This window comes from Moschus berezovskii, chromosome 7 (genome assembly GCF_049115385.1).
Source record: "Moschus berezovskii isolate FMDL1 chromosome 7, NW_MosBer_1.0, whole genome shotgun sequence".
NCBI lineage: Eukaryota > Metazoa > Chordata > Mammalia > Artiodactyla > Moschidae > Moschus > Moschus berezovskii.
Window position 1 is genome coordinate 46981005 of NC_142466.1, and position 8508 is coordinate 46989512.

General features: G+C 36.7%; 1 non-coding gene across 1 annotated transcript; it reads right to left on the reverse strand.

The window, feature by feature from the left end:
• Positions 1–2041: 2041 nt before the first annotated feature.
• On the reverse strand, positions 2042–2153 carry LOC129557694 (U6 spliceosomal RNA). Its single transcript, XR_008686285.1, has one exon. It is a non-coding gene; the product is annotated as a U6 spliceosomal RNA (small nuclear RNA).
• Positions 2154–8508: the final 6355 nt, after the last annotated feature.

The following is an 8508-nucleotide window of genomic DNA, read 5'->3' on the forward strand; positions in this document are numbered from 1 at the left end:
TAATTCATTAAATCTCTGTAGTAATACTCCTAACTATATTTTATAAAGATTATTTGGCCTGAATAGACTGCTATGTTAGTTAGATATCGTTGAACTCTCGAATCCAACAGAACTTTGCCCCATAACTTTATTACTAACTTGACAAACTGAAGAGCAATTCTATTTCAGTTTAGAATACGAAAAAAAAAATTATCTGCTTCGTAGAAGCTCTGTGTCCTTGAATAAGTCATTTAATCTCCCTGAATCTCGGTTTCCTCATCGGAAGATATCATTTACAGTAATAAATATAAATGGTTAGTACATATTTGAAACATGAAAAGTATTCAGTCTCCCTAGTACTGAAAGAAATGAACATTTGAACCAATATTTACTAGCTGAACAAATATATTTTAACATAAAATTTTAAAATTCACAATTATGAATTTATAATTTGAACATTTTAAATTATAAACTTAGGAAAATGGGAAGATGGAAAATGGGAAGTGTCACACAGTGCCAGTGGACCTAGAAAATGCTATGATTTTCTAAGTATAATTAGGCAATGTGTAACCTTTCCATCAAAAGCGTTTGTATTTTTTAACTCAACCATTCTACCTCTAGAAACTTACACCAACAAAATACTAAAGGGCTATTCATCCCAACCCAGTTGGGAAAAAATTAACTGTCTAGTAAAGTGAATTGGCTAAAGTTTGAGAAATGGTGTAAAAATACACTGGACAATGAAATACCATGCAGACTGAAAAGCATATTTTAGCAGAAAATTACATGGGAAGATGGTAAATACCTACATACAACTATGTTTTGAGTTGGCAAAAGTAAATTGTAGTCAGTAGGTGGGTTGGTTTTTTTATAATGATAATGAAGTCATTTATTATTTTTTATCTAAAAATATAAAACTTAAAATATGTATAATTCCAAGTAAGTCTGTATGTGTGTGTGTGTGTGTGTGTGTGTGTATAAGAGTAGTGACAAAAAAAAAAAATAAGAGTAGTGACGTGGGAGTTATTAATGTGCTCTTTTTCTTTTGCATTTCTGAGCACATGTTCTTTGCCCTGCTAAGCCAATGTGTTCATATGCTTGGGAGATTAGGATTTGTTACAGAGGAATTTAAAGAACAAAATGTACTAATATTAGACTTCTGTGTGACATGTGGGATTAGGTAGCAAGAAAGATTATTATTGTGAGAAAGAATGTCCCCATATTCCTTCATCTCTTCACTAGAATATCAAAAATCCCAGCTCACAGAATTGCCCTGTAGTGTAGAATGGAACCTTCTATCTACAGTGGCCGTCACTCCAGTGGAGCAGGCAGTTGAGACACAGGGGAATTAGAAGAAAAAACACTTTCTTATCAAGGGAATAATGTCGGGAAGGGAAGGGAAGAGAGATGTTGGTCCTGTTTTCTCTCTCCAGGCAGACTGCATCCAGTAAGGGGGTACATGTTAGCAAAAAGAGGGTTCAGCTCTGTCCCCTACTCCCTGTTAGAAGGCTGCTTCCCAGGCTGTCCGTTGCCAACCTGGGCTACAACTATATCCACACAAGTGCAGCAGGACAGTGTGGTCAGGCAGCAGGAGACTCTGAGATTTCACTTCTCAGCCACTCTGTTCCTGGTAACAGGGATGCTGGGCTGATGGGATGGTAATGGCAGGATGAGAAGACCCTTCTTAAAGTCTAGGAGAGCATCCACGTTTACTGGCCTGATGTCGAGAGACTCACTTATTTGGTACTTAGCAGTAGCTGCTGTGAGACAGAGGCTGTAGGTAGAGGTGTCCCTCAGCTCTAACAAAGCCAAGGGAAAGACAGAACACACCTTCACAGCTGCAGATTTCAACCAAGAAGGTGCACAGGGGAAGTTCCAACACACTGGACAGTGCTCTGGAAACCGGTGTCTGAATGAGTCCACACGTCATCCTGGGTTGTTAACTTTGCAAAGCCTCTTTTATTCTACAACTGCCCCTGATCTTGTTTGCTGAGCGGTGTTTTGTCCTACAGAATTCTTTGTATTCTGGATTTCACTTTTTCTTTCTTTTTTTCCTTTTTTAAAAAATATGGAACACTTCACAAATTTGTGTGTCATCCTGGCATAGGGGCCATGCCAATCTTCTCTGTATTGTTCTAATTTTAGTATATGTGTTTATTCATGGTGGCAATTACTTCGTTTCTCTGCCCCCACTGTTTCCTTTAAGCTGGTAGTTAGATCTAGAGACTTGATATTTAGCAATGCTAAGGTTGAAAAGTGGATTCTGATATTGCCAGCCTGATTCATCTGTGATAAATTCACCAACAACCTTTCGAATATGATTTTGGCATCTGATGGTAATTCATTCTATCATTCCTTCTGAACACATTTGCTGAGATTCTTCCGTAGAAAGGATTTCTGCCTCATCAACTGTTTGGTCACCCTGAAATAGCTTGTATGGAAAAGGCAGGGTTCATGCTTTATTTCCCCTCTTTATTGGTTTTTAGGTAATAAATTGGTATACTGGCAACATCCAGTGGTGACTGATGAGGTTCTGTTTTCTTATTCTTTGATAGTATTATTATGAACACATGGATTCACATGTTGTGGATGGTTTTATGTGTTTCAGTCACTTACAGTCATGATTCTTTCCCTTGTTCAAATTTTCCCATCTTTGGTCAGTGGGAACTCCTTCATTTTGAATCCTGTGTCTTTTTGACAGAACTATTTATCTTCAAAAGTGTCCTTATTTTCTGGCTTAGGAAAATGTCTCAAGACCATGATCCAATACATTTCTTGCCCTGGAACTCTCTCTAAGTCGCTCAGTCGTGTCCATCTCTTTGCAATTCCATGGACTGTAGCCAGGCTTCTTGGTCCATGGAATTTTCCAGGCAAGAATGTTGGAGTGGGTTGCCATTTCCTTCTCCAGGGGATCTTCCTGACCCAGGGTTCGAATGTGGGTCTCCTGAATTGCAGGCAGATTCTTTACCATCTGAGCCACCAGGGAAGCCCTGGAACTAGACACAGCCATTTCTCCAGACAGTCTGGGATCCTCTTCGTGGAGAATAGTACTTAGAAACAATGATCTTGATGATGGGAGGGCTTGTTGCTACTAGGTTGTCGATGTTTCTAGCCCTTTTTAGTGGACAGCACTCAGAGATACATATTTCATAGTAAGAGACAAATAGATAATGAGTTCATACTGATGTTTCCTGTATAATTTTTTATTATTGTAAAATATTCTTAATAAATTTTACCATACAAACCATTTTTAAATGTATAGCTTTGTGACATTAAGTACATCCACATTGTTCTGCAAATATCACCACCATGCTTCTCCAGGGCTTTCTCATCTTTCTAAACTGAAACTCTGTACCCATTAAACACAGACTCCCCACTCCTTTTTCTTCCAGCTTCTGTAAAACCACTGTTCTGCTTTCTACATCTATGAAATTCTTTTCCTTTTGTGACTGGTTTATTTCACTTTTCATAATGTCCTCATGGGTTGTCCATGTTGTGGCAGGTAATTCCTTACTTTTTAAGGGAGAATTATATATACCCTGTATGTATATGCCACATATTATTTATCCATTCACTCATTCATTGATGAACACTTGGGTTGTTTCCATCTTCTAGCAATTGTGAATAATACTACTATGAAAATGGGTGTATAAATACCTGTTCGAGTCCCTGTTTTCAATTCTTCTGTGTTATGTACCCAGAAGTAGAATTGCTGGATCATATGGTAATTCTATATTTAATATTTTAAGGAACTGCCATACTGTTTTTACACTGACTGAACATTCCAACAAGCAAAGCACAAGGGTTCCAGTTTCTCCACATTCTCATCAATAATTGTTGTCTTAATAGTAGGTATCCTCATGGATGTGAATCAATTTAAATTTAAGATTACATAGTTTGGATTAAACTTCTTTGATTTTACTTTGAAAAGCATAGTTCCTAAAGACATGAATTGAAGTGTTTATTTCCTAATCATACTATATATAAAATAGTTTTTTTTAAGTGTTAGTATTACTTCTAATTTAATAAGAGCACTGAATGCAGCTTAAGATTTCTTTGTGGTTCTTCTGTCACCAGAATCTTCCCTGGTGTCTCAGATAGAATCTGCCTGCAGTGCAGGAGACCCAGGTTTGATCTCTGGGTTGGAAAGATCCCTTGATTGGGATCCCTTGGAGAAAGGAATGGTTACCTACTCCAGTTTTGTTGTCTGGAGAATTCCATGGACAGAGGAGCCTGACGGGTTATAGTTCATGGGGTTGCAAAGAGTCAGACATGATTGAGTGACTAACACTTTTACTTTCACATTTTTCATATATACCACAAGGGATGTATGGTCAAATCTCCGTGTTTGAAAGTCACTCAACAAACATAACTAAACAGAAAACAGAGTCATAGACACAGAGAATAAACAAGTGGTTCTTTGGGGGTGGAGGGTTGAGAGAAATAGATGAGACAGATTAAGAGGTACAAACTTTTAAGTGACTAAATGAGTCACAGGTATGAAATGTACAGTATGTGGAATATAGTTAATAATTATGTAATGTCTTTGGTGACTGATGACAGCTATCTTATCATGGGGATCATTTTGAAATGTATAGAAATATCAAATAACTATGTTGGGTACTAGGAATTAACATAGTGTCATGGGTCAGTCATATGTCAGAAACAGACTCATGCAAAAAGAGATCAGATTTGTGATTACTGGGGGTAGAGGAAAAGGGATTGGATGAAGGTATTCAAAAGGTACAAACTTCCAGTTATAAAATAAGTAAGTACAACATGATCTGCATAATTAACACTGTTGTATGTTATATATGAAAGTAGTTAAGAGAGTAAATCCTAAGAGTTCTCATCATAAGGAAAAATTTTTTTCTATTTCTTCAATGTTGTATCTGTATGAGATAATGGATGTTCACTGAAGTTATTATAGACATCATTTCATGATGTAAGTCAAATCGGGATGCTATACATCTGAAACTTACACTATATAAATTATACCTCAATAAAACTAGAATAAAAAAAAGACTCTATGGGTAGAATTCCAAAGAAAATGGCCTCAGAGTCAAAAATAATAAAACAGCACAACGTTGTGAGCACACTAAATACCACTGAACTATATAGTTTAAAATGGTTAATTGTATATTACATGAATTTTGCCTGAATAAAAAAATTAAATTAAAAAAAGATCACTTGAGATAATTATTTTCCCTGTGTGGTTATGCCATCAATTTGATATACAGTTAGAAACCATAATTTTGTTTTCAATTAAAAAAAAATTTTTGGCTCCAATGCATAGCATGCAGGATCTTAGCTCCCCAACCAGGGATGAAACCTGCAATCCCAACCACTGGACCACCAAGAAAGTCCATTTTCAAATTTTAGAAATTGGTTTTTAAAAATTCAGTAATTTTTTAAAGTATGTAAAACTTTTACACAGTTCAGTCAAACTGTAAAACAGCACAGTCAGAGAATTCTCATGTTCATCTCCCTTCTCCTTGACTCCCCTGCCTCCCAACATACTAACAGTTAGCAGATAGCTCCCACAGTTTAGTTTATCCTTTAGTTGCTTCTTTTTAGGAAATAGAAATGTTTATATTCACATTTTCCTTCCCTGTGTTACACAAAGGTGACATTTTACAAGCCCTGTTCTGGGCCTCTCCTTAATTTATCCTGGTGCTCACCCAGTGTTACATACAGAGATTTTCCTTGTTCCTTTTTCTGTTCAATACTCCTTTGTGTAGTTCTTATTATAAAGAAATCTTCCTCATTCCTTTGAACTGCTATGGAATACTATACCGTGTGAGTAAACCTATAGTTTATTTAACAAACTTCCTACAACTACTATGGAGAACCGTATGAAGGTTCCTCAAAAAACTAGGAACAGAGCTACCATATGATCCTGCAGTCCCACTCCTGGGCATATATCTGGAGAAAACCATAATTCAAAAAGATACATGCAACCCAGTGTTCACTGCAGCAATGTTTACAACAGTCAAGACGTGGAAGCAAGCTAAATGTCCATCGACAGATGAGTGGGTAAAGATGTGATAATATATGTGGATTAAAGTGAAGTTGCTCAGTTGTGTCCGACTCTTTGAAACCCCATGGACTGCCAGGCTCCTTCGTCCATGGAATTTTCCAGGCAACGATACTGGAGTGGGTTGCCATTTCCTTCTCCAGGGAATCTTCCCGACCCAGGGATGGAACCTGGGTCTCGCAATATATGTGGATATATATTATCTAATTTAATAGATACATATTGTTACCTTAAACTTGCTAATATTTTGTTAAGTTTTACATCTGTGTTATGAGGGATAATGTTTAGTAATTCTATTTTAATGTCTTTGTTTTTGGAATCAGGGTAATATTGATCTTATATTATAAAATGATTTAGTGTTTCCTCCTTTTCTATGTTCTCAAAAAGTATGTTTATATTGATGTTATTATTTTCCCTTAAAAGTTGGAATTCACCTATGAAGTCATCTGGACCTAGAATTTCTTTGTATAAATTGTTAACTACAAATTCAGTTTCTTTAATGGATGTTGGGCTGTTGAAGTTTTCTGTTTCTTTTTGGGTCAGTTTTTGATTTGTGTCTTTTAATGAATGTGTCCATTTCATCTGTGTCGTCACACTAATAGTTGTCTGTAGCATATCCTTAATGTCTTTTAGGTCTGTTTGATGTCCTCTTTTGTACTCTTCACATTGGTAATTGGTGTTTTCATATTTTTCTTGATTAGTCTGGGTTCAGTTCAGTTCAGTTCAGTTGCTCAGTCGTGTCTGACTCTTTGCAACCCCATGAATCACAACAGTACCACTCTGATAGAAGCAGCTTGTGGGTTCCCTGATTTTCTACACTCTTTTTCTGGTTGGTAGGCCACATTTTTGGGGTTCCCTCATCTCTGATCTTGTACTGTAAAGTTCTGGCTGCTAAGGCAATTTTCTAATGATGTCAGTAGACTTACTGCCTTTAAATAGATTTCATTTTGTATTTTTTCTGGCTCTTCAAGTTGTTTTCACCAAGAGAACATGTTAATACTTCATTATAGCCGGAAGCAGAATTGGGAGAGAAATAATTGCAGGTGGCTGGTATTATAGGAAAAGTGCTGATTTGGAAGCAGGATTCTTGGATTCAAGACTTCTCTATTGCTTACTGATACTGCTATTAATAACCTTGGGCAAATCAAATTGACGGTTTTAGTTTCCTTGTCTGTAATGTAGGGACATCACAGTGCTTCTGTAATATTAAGTAAAGTAATATGAAATGAAACTGTTTTATGAACTATGAAAAATTTCATGAATATAACATGGCTCATATTTAATTTGAACAACTATGGATGCCTTGGAGGTGGAGACTGAGTCTTTTTGATCATGATTCTTCAACACCTGGCATAGTTCCTGGAACATAATTTGGCTTTTAATGAATCTTTGTGGAGATCAGCCGAAGCTGTTTACATGAATAGTTACAATTCTCACATGACTCGGTAAATTCATACTGTATACCCGTAGTTACTGGCAACACCTGAATTAATCTGGATCTATCTGAATTATTGTTTATTATTGTTATTTAGACTAAAAATGTGTACAGTATCATGTATAAGTTTCTTGTATTATTCTTACAGGATTATCCTTTTTCTGGCCACAAACAGAAATATGTGCTGAAAGATCAATAAGTAGTGGGAAATCCCTAAGGGTTGTCTCATAGGAGGAAGAGGTGAAAAGATGCCCAGTTTCTAGTAATGCTGTAGGTTGAGTGTGCAGATATAAAGGAGGTTCCTAAGTGATGTGTCACTAAAGCTTATAACTTTTACCTTGCCACCACATTCCTTTATAGTTTCTGCATGTGGGGCTGTTGTTTGGAGGAATGTAACTATACCACCTACAGAAGACGGGTTTGTGTGTTATCTTAATACCATTTCTAGGTCCCCCATACCCCTCTTCCCCCAAACATGCATTCATATCTCACCAGTTTTAAATTCAAATGTTAAGTTCATTCAGGCTAGATCACTGTTTCCCCAGCTCCAAGATTCTGCATGTGTGTGTTTGTGTTAGTTGCTTAGTCGTGTCTGACTCTTTGCAACCCCATAGACTTCAGCTTACCAGGCCCCTCTGCCCATGGGATTCCCCAGGCAAGAACACTGAAGTGGGTTGTCATTTCCTTCTCCAAAAGAAACTATAGAAAGAAAGACAGTGAAGTTGCTCAGTCGTGTCCGACTCTTTGCGACCCCACGGACTGTAGCCTACCAGGCTCCTCATCCATGGAATTTTCCACGCAAGAGTACTGGAGTGGGTTTCCATTTCCTTCTCCATACCACCTCATAATTCTTATCCACATCTCTGTACCACTTACATTATTTACCTAAGATTTTCTTTGAACTAATTTTCTTTTTCCTAAATGAATGTATTTTAAAAGAAAATTATCACTGTTGCATATTGAAAATCAATACCCCCCAAAAAAGAAAATCAATATTACTTTCCAAGATTATGGTATAAATTAAAAAGTAATGAAAACAAAATAATTTTATTAAGTG